We start from the raw sequence: 14,993 nt of genomic DNA on the forward strand, positions 1-14,993 counted from the left end.
ACCTAATTTATTTTCTATTTTCAGAATGAATTCAGTATAACTCATTAGTTCAATCTATAACCCACAGGATGATATAGTGTCTCCCCTGTCTTTTGTCCCAGATTGCCAGCGTGTCTGTTTAATATATCTAGGTCAAACATATTTCTGTAACAGGAACCTAACGTATATTAAGGAATGTTGTGCTATTATGAAAACCATGACCTAGTATCCAGATATCTTGACTTTTTAAAGCTTCCAAAGCTTAATGGATAATAAATTTTCCCAAGTCTATGGATATTACCCTTTCCAACCCAGTTAGCCATAATTTCATTGCATACTACATGAAAATAAGTGATATTTTTAAAGTACTTGAGAGTTTACAAAATGCTTTCACTATCTTGCCTTTACAACAACACCACGAAGTAGGTACAGAAAAAGAAATTGGGTCTCAAAGAGATCAAGTATATTATCTAAAGACTTGTAAGAAAAACAATCTAGTGAGAATACATTTAGTGGAGCAGGTGCCAAGCTGAATCAGCCTCTTTTTTGCATGCCACCATTAAACCAGCTCATGGAAGACAAAGTGAATTAATACAATCCTTGACTTCACAAAACCACAACTAGAAGTATATAAAAAAGAAAATAATTTTAGCACTACAAAATAAGTGTTATAATCATGGCTTGTGCAGAATTCTATGGAAGCAAAGGGGAAGGAGGACTTAATTTGTTTGACCTTGTGGTTTAAGAAAGACTTTAAACAGGAAATGATGCTCAAAATACATTCCAGGAAAAGAGAGCAGCATTACAAGGATAGAAAAGTATGAAACAGCAGACCATATTCTTAGAAGTGAAAGGGATTCTGATATGTTGCAATTTCAGACACGTGAAGGACTGGCAGGAGAAACAACTGGAAAGACTGAAATGAGCAAGATCACAAGAGGTCCTTGTATGCTAAGATGTTTCAACCTGACCAGGTTCATTAGAGTATTTAAGCATTTGCATGACATGATCAATTACTACTTTAGACATTCCAAACATCTGAACATGGCAGTAGGACAAAGGATTAGCAAGCATGAGAAACAAGAGACTCTTCATGAGAGTCTCAGACCCACATCAACGAAGGCCTCAGATAAGGTAGCAGCAGCGAAGATATAACGCAGGCAACAGACTTGAAAGCCATTTATGAGGTAGGAGTTTCAGGAATTCATGACTCATTAGCTGTGAAAGATGAGGGAAAATGAGGAGTAGATGAATGTTCCAAATATTGTGTACAGCTTACATGCCAGAATAGATGGTGTTAACAAAGACCAAGACTGAGAGGCATGGCCAGTGGGCGAACAAAGGAGTGGGAATCAACATAATGAGTTCATGCTCATATATGTTGAGCTTAAGGTTTTATATTCTTATATATGTATATATTCTAAGAGGATGGCCAAAAGAAAGTGAAAAAAACTGAGAAGGGGCTAAATTGGGCAGATGATCTAGGCTCAGAATAGAAAATCCTGAATAGACTAAGGAGCCTGCATTGATTCACAAAAGCACAAGAGTATCATAGATTTTTAAAATAGGAACCTGATATGATAAAATGTTGTTTTAGAAAGATAAATCTAGTGATGAGAGGGGAACAAAAGATCCTGAAGGAAAGACAGGTAAATGACTTGTCAGCAACACAAGTTTAAAGCAATGAAAGTCTGTATGAATAAGAAGGCAACAAGAGTGGAGAAGAAGGAATGGGTGAGAGAGACCACTGAAGTCTCCCCTTCCTCCATTCCTGGGCTATCTAGCTATCTCCAGGTCCATTTCTTATGTTATATATTTTTTCATCTACTCTAAGCCTTCAGGTATTTTCTCTACATGCTTTGACTCCCAAGTCTATATCTGTGGCCCTGAGATTGCTCCTAAATTCTGGATATGCATATTCATCTCCTTTCAGGATCATCTATTTGGAAGTGTCACATACGCTTCGCACTCAACATGACCTAAATTTCCTCCTAAACCTAGTTTTGGAATGGATCTCAATGACATCATCACCTAACTGCTCCGAAAGTAATCCTTAGAACCCCTCCCTCACCCACCACATACTTTGATAAATCTTGTAGACTAACAGATGGCTAAGCTAATCACTTGCACTTTCACCCCATCATCAATGCCTCCACAAATACTAATCACTCGTTAAATCCCAATCTACTATTTCACATTCATTGCCACTTCTATTTCTCTCCTGTCAATCACTCACTAATTGGTTTCCACAATGAAGCCATAATGGTCTTTATAAAATACAAATCTGATCATGACTTTTCTGATGATAAAACTATTCAAAGCTTCCTCCTGCCCCCAAGACAAAGACCAAACTCTTTAGGGGCCAGCCTGGTGGCGCAGCAGTTGGTTAAGTGTGCACGTTCCAGGTCGGTGGCCTGGGGTTCGCTGGTTCAGATCCCAGGTGCGGACATGACACTGCTTGGCAAGCCATGCTGTGGTATGCGTCCCACTTATAAAGCAGAGGAAGATGGGCACAGACGTTAGCTCAGGGCCCATCTTCCTCAGCAAAAAGAGGAGGATTGGCAGCAGATGTTAGCTCAGGGATAATCTTCCTCAAAAAAAAAAAAAAAAAAAAAAAAGACCAAACTCTTTAGCATGAAGTAGTGATTACCATCTTTTTAACTTCTCCAATCTCACTTCCTGTATTAGTTTTCTATTGCTGCTGTTAACAAATTATCACAAACTTAGTGGCTTAAAGCAACACAAATTCATTATCTTACAATTCTGGAGCTCAGAAGTTCAAAATGGGTCTCCCGGGGCTAAAAGCAAGGTGATGGCAGACCCGCATTTCTTCTGGAGGCTCTAGGGGAGAATCTGTTCCCTGCCTTTTCCAGCTTCTAGAGGCTGCCTGTATTACTTGGCTCTTGGCCACTCTTGACTCCAACCAATACTTCCAAAGTTACATTTCCTTATCTCTCTCTGACTCTTCCATCTCTCTCTTTCCCTTATAAAGAAACTTGTGATTACACTGGGCTCACCTGGAAAATCCAGGCTAATCTCTCCTTCTCAAGATCCTTAACATAATCCCACCTGCAAAGTCTCTCATGCTATGTAATAGAACGCATTCAAAGGTTCTGGGGGTTAGTACATAGACACATTTTGGGGACCATTATTCCGTCTACCACACCTCCTCTTCCCTTTTCCCCTGACTACTAGAATATTCTCCATTCCAGGTATATAAATAGAAGTCTTTATAGTCCCTCAAATGTACCACAGAATTTCTCCCCTCAAGATCAGATACAGCTGCTTGGTCCAAAAGACTATGCTCTGTCAGGCCCTTCACCAGTACACCCTAATCATCCTTCACAACTCTTGAAAGCCTTCCCTGAACTGTCAAAGTAACATGCCTTTCTTATGTCCTCTAAAAACAGCATAAATTACCTTTAGAATAGGGTATCACCTCAATCATAATTCTTATTTACATGCTTAAAATTTGTGGATTCCTAGAAAATTTTGACCCTATTTACTTCAGATGAATACCAATGACCTTCCAGAAACCCCACATTCAAGATTGTAATAGGAGTGGAGGAGTCTTTTAAAAGTTATTTCTAGAGAAGATTCAAAAACTCTATTGACTCTCTCATAGTCTAGTATTATGAACTAAAAAATGATTCTTATGGTCTCCAACTGAAGTGATTCCAGGGGCAAAAAAAAAGAAGACAGATTTATTATTTAAAAGAGAACATAGCATTACTAAAAGGTATTGGTAAAATCATACCTCTTAAGTCCACCATTAGGAAGTCTCTCTAATGGTAAGACCACAAAACAGTGAGGGCCATAATTTGAACATGAGGGTCCTTTATTACTAAGGGGCATAAAAGAAATAATTGATCTTTGCTGATCTTGATTCTATTTCTCATTAAATAGTGACCAATCAAGGTTCATGGATGTCCACAAGATTATAATTTCTCTGTATGGGTATTTCTGTTATAAGACCTGATTTTTTGGTTTAGATTTAATATGTATCAGCTGTTACATAAATAACAGAAGGCAGAACTAAAAGTTTCATTTTCTCTAGAGCTTATATATAAATGAGGCTTTCCATTTAAAAAAAATCACTTACAGATATCTTTTTAATGTCCTTGGTCTTTCCAATTTAAATCCTATTATTTCAATGTCATTAAAATTCTTAGCATGCATATTTAGTCCATGTAAAGTAAAGGAGGATGTGGGACAAGTCTTTTTGTGGCACAATTAAATTGTTCCCTTCAAGGACAACTGAGCAGAAGGTGAACACTAATTTAGTTAATATGGTAAAGAAAGATAAATAGCTCTTTTAAAGGGTGAAAACAAGCAATGCCTGTTCTTGTATTTCATTTTCACTTTTGAAATGGGTTAATACAAGACTGTAATTTTCAAATAAAGAACATTATATATTATGTAAGATAAGATTGCTTCAATACTTTAAAGTTCATATCAGAGAGAAATCTCATCAAGGTGTCAAATGAATTTTATGGAACCTATTGAACATGGTTCTCACTGGTATAAAATACAAATAAGCTGAAAAAGACTACACTGAAAATATTTTCTCTCTCTCCTTAAAAATATTTATGAAGTTTGCTAAGAGCATCATAACTACATGAAAAAGTAACTTCTAACTGAAAATATGGAAAATAAACTATTGCACAAATGGAACTGAAACGGAATATATCTTATTTCCAAAGAGATCTCACTCATAAATCTAAACTATGCTCACCTTTGGAAATGTTAAAAGCTAAAATTTCTATATTGTTCTAAAACAGAATGTTAAGGTCTTTTGGTTATAATATTTTTTCAAATAATATATCAAGAACTTAGTAAATGTCCAGATTTTGTCAAAAATAACATCAAATATTTACTGAATTATGCATTAGAAACAGTGAAACACATTAAAATGAGTAAAAATATCCCTATTGCTCTCAAGGAGCTTAATATCTAATGGGGATGTCAGACATAGGAAATAATAGCAGAGAGAACAAAGTAACTACTATAACTACTGCAAAGTTCAATTTGAGGACATTTTTATGGAATACTTTCTGAATATGTATAATAAAGTTAATTAATAATGAAAATAGAAACTACACATTATCTCAGAAGTTTTCTATCTCAGAAGTATATTATATGGTCTGCAGGCCGTAGGGGCAGAGGAGGGAGAGTAGTTATAAGGAAGAGGGTTTATGTGACTGAAGAGACTAACCCAGCATGGAGACAGAATAGCTACCCTCTTCTCTCTCATACTTCTTATCAACTCAACCCACTCAATCCTTACCACCTCTTCATGCCCCTATTCTATTGACCACTTCTCTCCTGCTTGAATTGCAGAAGTAACAACATTGAGAATATTCTGGTAACAAACTATAGAAATGATCCCTGAAAGTATGTTCAACATCACTAATTATTAGTGAAATGCAATTCAAAACTACAGTGAGATATCACCTCACATCCATCAGAATGCCTATTATTAAAAAGACAAGAAACAAGTGTTGGAGAGGATGTGGAGAAAAGGGAACCCTCATACACAGCTAGTGGGAAAGCAAACTGGTACAGCCACTACAGAGAACAGTATGAAGATTTCTCAAATAGAAATACCATATGATTCAGCTACTCCACTCCTGGGTATTTATCCAAAGAACACGAAAACACTAATTCATAAAGATATATGCACCCCTATGTTCATCACAGCATTATTCACAATGGGCAAGACGTGGAAGAAACCCTAGTGCCCATCAACAGAAAAATAGATAAAAAAGATACAGTACATATATACAATGGAATACTACTTGGCCATAAAAAAGACAAAATCGTGCCATTTTGTGATGACATGGATGGACCTTGAGGGTATTATTGTAAGTAAAATAAGTCAGATAGAGAAAGACAAATACCATATGATTTCACTCATATGTGGAAGATAAACAAACACATACATAAGGAGAACAAGTGGTGGTTACCAGAGAGGAAGGGAGTAGGGAGGACAAAAAGGGTAAAGAGGCACATATGTATGGTGATGGATAAAAACTAGATTATTGGTGGTAAACACAATGCAGTCTATACAGAAGCTGAAATATAATAATGTATACCTGAAATATACACAATGTTACAAACCAATGTGACTTCAATAAAATAATTCTTTTTTTCTTTCTTTCTTTCTTTCTTTTTTTTTTGGTGAGGAAGATTGGCCCTGAGCTAACATCTATTGCCAATCTTCCTCTTTTTGCTTGAGGAAGACTGTCCTTGGGCTAACATCTACGCCAATCTTCCTCTATTTTGTATGTGGGATGCTGCCACACCATGGCTTGATGAGTCGTATGTAGCTTTGCAACAGGGACCTGAACTGTGGGCTGCTGAAGGAGAGAGCACAAATTTAACTGCTATGCCACTGGGCCAGCCCAATAAAGTAATTTTTTTTAAAGTCCTTGGTAAAATAAAATAAAAAGTATTAATTTAAATGATAAAAAAATTGAATAATCTGTGTCAGAATGCTTTTGTCTCCTTGATAGAGACTTTTCTTGCTTTCTAGAGCTTACTATCTTAGTCCATTTTATTGTGGGGTTTTTAGAACATCAAATATGTTCTCAATGTCTAAGTTCAAGATACGAAAAGTAAGACATTAAAAAAGAGATAGTGATCCTCTATTAAATTAAGTTTTTTAGAATTGATAACTTAAAAATAAAATAAACTATTGGTAACTGTGGACTTTTTTTTCCACAATGGCAGAGTATGAACAAAAATAAAAATACTTCAACAATGTTCTATTCCATGTTAAGGTTATTTTCACTCAACGTGTAGATCCTCTACCAACTTAGCTAAATGTTAAATTGTTCAGTTAAATAATTAAGATGAGATATATGTAAATGTCATAGGTGTAATCTTTTGGTATTTTGGTATCTTTTTAATGTATTTAATGCTAATTTTATTTTTTTATCATAAATCTGTATCCTGAATTTTACTATTCTGTTCAGCAAAAGTTGAAAACAGAGGAAAAAATGCTGATGCAGAATGTTCTTTATTAAGTTGTATTTTAATATTATAACCCTTAGCTATTATTAAAGGACACTAAAAGCAACAACCGATGAAATCTCTTCCTAAACTTTTGCAGATATGTTGTTAAGGACATTGTTATATCTAAAATCCCAAGAGACAAATTTCCTTTAGAACTTATTGGTTGTAAAACTTTGCTTCAAACAAATTAATATCCCTCCTCCTCTCAACCACAAAATTAGTTAACTCTTTTTCTATAATGAATTACATCTAAATTTCAAGCTCAACACAGAAATTATAGAGGTCTTTAATAGCCAGCATTTTGTATTTTATTTAATGTTGTTAAATTTCCACCATTACTTATTTTTCCCTGGTAGCAATAATTTATTTCTACACCTATTTTAACATTACTTCACTGTACTATAATTTGGTTATGGCTACACAAGTTCTTTGTGAAAGATGGTAAAATGAAAATTGATTTCTTTCTGTTTTTTAAATGTGCCAACAAATGCCTTAACTTCATCAAGCAATTAAAAGGGTGGAGAACCTTCAATATTCTAGTGAGGGATGTGCTATCACACTCTATTCTTTAGATGTGCTTAGTTCACATTCACCCCTTGCTTGTAAACCTGCAGTGGAATGGCATTTTCCACTGATAAATCCTAATCCTGGTATTCAAGGCTCTCAAAAATCTGAGACTAACCTACACTTTTCAGATTACTCACCTTTCTAAGTCATCTGGCTTCTGTCTAACTGATCTTGCCTTCCTTAAAGCAAGTCTTGGAATTTTCCATAATCCCTACTTCTGCCTATCCTCAAGACCCACTTCAAGTCCATGCTCTTCCATGAGCTATTCCCAGGCCATTTGCTCTTCCTCTGAATTCCTATAACACACACTGCTACTTTGAAAATCAATTTTATTGAGATTCAATTTTACTGAGGTTCATAAAATCAATGTTTTGGCTCTAGACTTTTTAAGAAGATAATAGAATATATCACATATAACAAACATAAAAAGTTGTTTTACAAAATTTGTTTCAGTTATACATGCCCATACATATCAACACTCACAATTTTGTGCATCCTGAGACTCAATATAGCATGTAATTTATTTCTATGCATTGTGGGGAAAAAAAGCAGTTTTAAAAACATTGCCTTATAGTGTTCTACCAAACTCTATCACATAATATGGTTTTAGAAAAATTTTAACATGGCAAAAATAATATGTTCGATGAAAAAAATTTAACTACACTTCAGCCAAAAAAACATTAACCATAACTCTTCCAACCTGAGATAATCATGATATTCTGGAACATAATCTTTCAACTTTTTCGATGTATATGTGCATATACACTACATTTCACTTTATGACAAGGGGATAATATCATAACACTGTTTTATAAATTGCTTTTTCTACTTTAATATATAACATGACCATTTTATTCTCTTAACAGTAATTTTTTCAATAAAGCATCTCCCTGAAAAATTATAACTGCTTAAGGGCAGGTGTCACAGATTCAATATTTTTTTAATTTAAATTTTAAATAGGTAATACATCCACAGTGTTCAAAAAAAAAAGAAAAATATAAAACATAAATAGTAAAAAGTTTCCCTTATACCTCTGCTGCCAATTTCAACTCCCTCCCCAAACATGTAACCTTTGTTACACATCAACATTGTTATTATTAGTTTCTTGAGCATATTTTTAAAATTCCTAATCATATAAAAGTAAATTAAGACATACAATCTTATACTCTCCACACTTTTTATATAAAAGATAACAAACTTTCGTTTTATAGCTTAGTTCCTTTTATTAACAATACATCTGGGAACTCTCTCCAATCAGGACGTAGAAAGCTTCCTCATTCACAGTACTCCACTGGATGGAGCACCTAATTGATTTAACTAGACTCGTATGGATGAACATTTCTATTCTTTCCAATCTCCTGATATTACAAACAATACTGCAGCAGCTAACCTTGTACTGCGATCATTTCATATATACACAAATATAACTAAAGGATAAAGTGTAGAAGTGTTATTGCTAAGTGGAAGGTATATACGTTTTATAATTTTTATAGATTCTGCCAAATTGCCTTCAGCAGAGGGTTTTCTAATTTATAGTTCCATCACCAAATTATCTAAGGGCCTTTTTCTGCACATCTTTGCCAAGAAAATGACTTAATGAACTGTGGGTTTATGCCAATCTGGATGGGTGAAAAAGTGATATCTCATTATAGTTTTAATTTTCCTTTATTCTACTGAGTGAGGTAATCATCTGTCATATCTTTAAAAGCCATTTTTATTTTTATTTTTTGAACTATCCACTCATGTCCATTGCCAATTTTTCTATTTTGGTTGTCTTTATTTTATTGATTTATAGAGGTTCTTTGTATGTTAAAGAGATTAGCCCTTTTGTGGTCTGAGTTTTTCTTGATTAGATTAGCAACTATTCTAATTGTGTACTGATCTTTTTAAAAGTAATCTACATTTTGTTTTCCCTTTTTCTAATTCATTCCTTTACGCTTTTATCTTTATTAATTCATTTCTTCTGCTTTCCTTTTATTTAATTGTGGGGTTTTTCCCCCTAATTTTTTGAGTTAGATGCTTAATTCATTTATTTCACTCTTTTTGTTTTATTGATGTAAGTATTTTAAGGCTCTGAATTTTCCTCCAAGTGTAGTTTTGGCTGTATCACTTAAATTATATGTAAAGTTTTACTCTCCCCACTCATTTCCCACATCCATTGATATAAGCAAGAAATATAGCCATAGAACTTTAGGGTGAATGTCTCACTTTCAACAGATATTTTTGCTGGAACTTCATAAGATCTGCTGCAACTTGATTCTTTGATCACGTCTTTTCTTCACTTTGTGCTATATAACTTCTGCCTAATCTGAGGTGCTTTTGGCTACCTTAACATGCACTTTAAAGTCTGTGGATTATATATGGCACCTAGTTTCATATAAAATGCAGTTTATGGATTTTTTTAATTTTTATTATTGTTGTTCTGTTATTGTCCTATGGTTTCCAACAGGAAATGGGAAAAAATGTTGTTATATAAGAATGTTCATAACAGAAATCCTTTTATACATTTTCTCCTATATTTCTACATGCTTCCCTAGTCCATGCATATAGAATATTTCATAAATACTTTAAAATGATGAAATTATACACTTCAGGCAATGTTTATGCTATAGATGCCAAATCCTGCCCTTCAATCTGCATTTAAAAAATTCCAGTGTCTTATCCTTTTAACCACTTGGGCCTCATCTGCCTATTTTCATCATTACTCAAATATTTATAGGGTAGATAAGAAATATATGGAACTCATTACCAGAAAACTTGGCTCCTCAGACTAAAAATGTCATGATATTTAAGAAAGTCTGAGGGAGGTTTATGGATGAAATATTCTTGAGAGATCACTTCAGGAACATTAGTGGTCTCCAAGGTCTATTAATTTTTTGAGTCTAACATTGTCCCTCCTCAAAATATCTGCTGGTAAAGTTTGAGATAAAAAACTGAAAGTCTATGTGTTTTATGTGCTATGTCAGGGTTCTTTCATTTTATTACATAGATCAAGCCTAAAATCCAAGTTTAGTTTGACTTCTCACACTTTACTAAATGAAGACTAAATTATTCAAATATTACTTGGTATTTCCTTTAGCACAACATGCTTTATAGTTCCTCCTAGACTAAGTTTCATAAGGGATGGGATCATAATCGCCAAGTTCACTGTTACATCCTAGCGCTAGAATATTAGAGACTAGAAAAAAATTGCTGTTGACCTACTGACATTACTGGGACTATAGATTATAATTTACGCTAGTTATGCCTGTAGTAAAAAAAATGATGAATAGAATAGAATCCGTTTCAGATCCCAACTCTGAAACTTAGAAGAAATATGATTGAGAGTAAATTATAATCTCTGAGCTTCCTCATCTAATAATGGGGATAAAACTAATACCAAATTCACAGTTGTTGAAAAGATTTAACAAAATAATAGAAGCAGAGTGTTATCAACAGACTATGCTTTTCTTCTATCACAATTTAAAATCTCCCAAATTTGCCTTCCATTCTGATTTATCTGTCCTGTAAGAAAAGTTTCTAAACAAGAAAGTATACAGTATGCTACAGTTTCAAACATATATCCACAGAGATTTTCTCACATGATCTTTACAACAACCATGTGGGGTTATTGTAAGCCAAAGATGACTCTAGGAGGCTGACTTGCCCCAGATCACGTGGTTGGTAGCAGTGAAAACTGGCACTTGCATTTAAAATTGAATTCTCATTGCTCAAATCAGAGGTTCACATACAGATTTACACAGTCTTGACGAATTTTCTAAGGAGAACATTGCATAAATTTTTTTGTGCTCTTCGACTCTCAATGGACCTAATAATTGATCCAAAAGAGGCAATTAATTAAATAGAAATCTTAATACTGACTATTTTAGATCAGAGCTTCTTTTCCAAACTGTGGGTTTCTGTAACTGGAAATCTAAGTTGACATGATATTTAATTACCTCATTTTCAAGAGCTAAAAAATAGATCACTCTTATCTGTTTTCAAATTTAAACACAAAGCACCTTTTAAAAATTCCATGCAAATGACAGCATAAGAGGATTAACTGCAAAAGCACAGCTAACTAGATGCCTAAAAAAATAATATTACTGAGTGTGATATTTTGACTTATAGTAAGAAATTATATTTGGTCTTTGTCTCCATTTCTGGAACAGAGCTACTAAAACCCTTGGAAATTCTTAAGCCCTGAGAGGTGAAGGTGTCTTTTGCTATGTTAATGAGGTGACTTTTAGAAAGCTCCAAGCTAACATAAGGATGGGGGCTGGCTGCCAGGGGAACCAGTCTTGTGATTAGAGGATTGGAGCTATCAGTCCTACCCCCTCACCTCTGTGGAGGAGGGTGGAGGGCTGGAGATTGAGCTCAATCACCAGGTCAATGATTTAATCAATAATGCATATGCAATGAAACCTCCATAAAAACCCAAAAGGATGGGATTCTGAGAGTTTCCAGGTTGGAGAAAGCAGGGAGATTCAGAGGGAGGGGTGTGCTCAGAGAGCAGGAAAGCTCTGTGCCCCTTTCCACATACCTGGCCCTATTCATCTCTCCTATCTGGCTGCTTCTGAGTTATATTCTTTTACAATGAATTGGTGATCTAGTAAGTAAAATGTTTCTCTGAGGTCTGTGAGCTACTCTAGCAAATTAATCGAACTGAAGGAGGGCTTGGAATCCCCAATCTACAACTGGTAGGTCAGAGGCAGAAATGACAACCTAGACTTGCTGAGGGCTTCTGAAGTTGAAGAAGGGAGGTGGGTATGTAGGACTAAGCCCTTAGCCTGTGGGAGCTGACTCTATCTCCAGGTAGATAGTGTCAGAATTGAGTTAACTGCTTGGTGTTGTGGGAAAAAAATAAAAAACAATGAATTGGTAAAAAAAAGTTCTTAGAAATTAAAAACATGGGTTTTACTCTACCTTATTTAGATGGCCACATTACTACAAAAATACTGCCTTGAAATCCACTAGCACTATTAAACGTAAATTCTTCTGTTTTGAAGAGACTCACTATGAACACTTGTAAAATTTTATGATGAGTTTTTACTCGAATAAAGTGAATTTCTTAAATTATATAATAAACAATTGATCTTTTAAGACAATATATATGAGTTATTAAATTAATCCAAATCTGTTCACCTCCCATCACTCTTGCCTTTGACCACTCTGCTTCTGCCACACTAGCCTCTGCAGTTCTTCAGTTATACCAAGGAACATTCTTGCCCAGATACTTACGGAGGATATTCAGCCAGTAAATACCACTACGGCTCTATCAGTTTAGAACTGGTATCTGTTCTCATAGGTTAGTATTCATGCTGTACCAACTGCCAACTAATTTTACATTTGCCCCTGCATATAACCATACAGATAATTCCTTGGTTTGGTTCACATGTCTCAAAATTCATTAGGAGGACTATTTGGTCACAATGTTTAAAAAAGCAGCTCTTCCTTATACATACACACACACACACACCCCACCTAAACCCTGCCCTCATCATCACAGTCATTATCTCCTCAATCTGCTACATTTTCATCACATTTACTGCACTCTGACATAATAGAGAACACTGTCCAGTACCAAGTGAGTACTAAACAAATATTTGCTAAACAAATAAATACTGAATCACATTTATTTTCCAATCTTCTCTTTACTAAAATTTTAAGTTATTTTAATAATCCAATTAAATAAGGAGCATGGATGTAGATTTGAGGAAAAGAAGGGCCCTTTAATTCCATAAAATATTAAATTGAAAAAAACTTCAATATATCAAAAACTGTATCATAAGCCTCAATAAAAAGGAAAATCATTAAAAGTAATATTGGAACAAGCAAGCTATATTACTTAAGTACAAGGTAAAACAGTCTTTAAGTGATCTGAAACTGAAAAAATGAATCGAGTACCTAATTAAAAGTACAGCTTTCCTCTCTTACGAACTGTTCTTTGTTGCACGTGTCTGATCATAAGTGCCGTTAGCACAAATCTGTCCCTTCATGACAAGTCAGCAGTTTCAGTCAGAGAAAGGCTGACTTCCCTCTCATCAGCATGCCTCTGATAGTCTGGCGTCCTATACCAAATTCTGACAAAAAGCCACAGTCACTAGATTGAAGTTAGCAGGTAAGTCATTTGTCTAAGATTCAGCTAAGTGGCTTGCTGCTTAACTCACCTGAATTTAATCATAAACTTTAATTTTCATTCAGAAAATTTCTTTTTTAAAAACAGCTAAATTTGAAGAAATATTAAGCCAACATGGCAAATAAACTTTCAAGGCAACATTTACATGTTGCAGTTGAACTAGATGTCTTTCTTACCCGTATTTTACCAAATCTTATATTTTACCTCAAATCCCAGCTCTGCCCACCCAATATTACTTTTAACGATTTTCCTTTTACAGAGACTTTTATTATAGTTGTTGATATGTTAAAGTCTTTTTCAATTCAACATTTTACAGAATCTGAGATACTTCTTTTCCCTTTAACCTACATCCATATTCCTTAAAATAAAGTTTAGTCTCTAAAGTCTTGACTCTACAATCTAGACAGAGTGGTTAAGAACATGGGCTTAAATCCCAGCTCTGCCTCTTATGAAGTGTGTTATCTTGTGCAAGTCATTTATCATTTTAAGCTTCATCTTCCCATTCATAATATTGTGTGGGGTTAATAAAAAAGTAATATTGTATGGGGTTAACAATGATACTTCATAGGAATACATAAGGGTTAAATGAGATAACACATATAAAAAGCTCAGCAAGTACCTGGCTTCTAGCAATTGCTCGATGAATTCAATTCTTCAAAGAATATTTACTGAACGCCTACTATGGGCCAGCACCGTTCCAGGTACTGGGGATACAGCTGCATGGATTATTAAACATAATTCTGGCCCTCATGGAACTTACATTTAACTTGGGGGAGACAATTAAAAATACATCGTATAACATAATGTTAGGTCGAGACAACCGTAACAAAGAGAAATGAAGAAGGGGAGAGGGAAACATAAGGGGGTGAGGTGTTATTTCACACATGGTAGACAGAAAAGGAATCTGATGAAGCAACATTTGAACACAAGCCAAAGTAAGTAAAGAACAGGCCCTGTGCATACTCAATGTGTTTGCTAACATAAGGGTGATGATAATCAGTGATCAATAACCCACGTTTACAACAATCCTTTTCATCTTCCCTATCTTTACACAGGCCTTGGAAGGCAGTGGAGGAGAAATCAGTCAGTGGAGGCTAAGGGATGAATGGCTCAGGCACTCACCAGCTTTATTATCATGAGAAAGTTAAATAATTTCTCTCACTCTAGATTGTCTAGTATCCCACACCTCTGAAGATAAGAAACAGACTACTTTGGCCATTGTGTACTCCACTTAGCATTATGATGATATATTTTCATGAGAAACAAAGAAATAAGTGGAAAGACAGAAGTAAGATGATATAAACAAATTATA

General features: G+C 34.7%; 1 protein-coding gene and 1 pseudogene across 2 annotated transcripts in view; both read right to left on the minus strand.

Moving 5' to 3' along the window:
* FER (FER tyrosine kinase) overlaps nucleotides 1–14,993 on the minus strand; it is a 442,177-nt gene that overhangs the window by 225,213 nt on the left and 201,971 nt on the right. The gene's annotated exons all lie outside the window — the stretch shown is intronic.
* LOC124243112 (uncharacterized) lies at nucleotides 5,255–5,383 on the minus strand (annotated as a pseudogene).

The sequence above is a fragment of the Equus quagga genome, chromosome 7, assembly GCF_021613505.1.
Source record: "Equus quagga isolate Etosha38 chromosome 7, UCLA_HA_Equagga_1.0, whole genome shotgun sequence".
NCBI classification, from domain to species: Eukaryota; Metazoa; Chordata; class Mammalia; order Perissodactyla; family Equidae; genus Equus; species Equus quagga.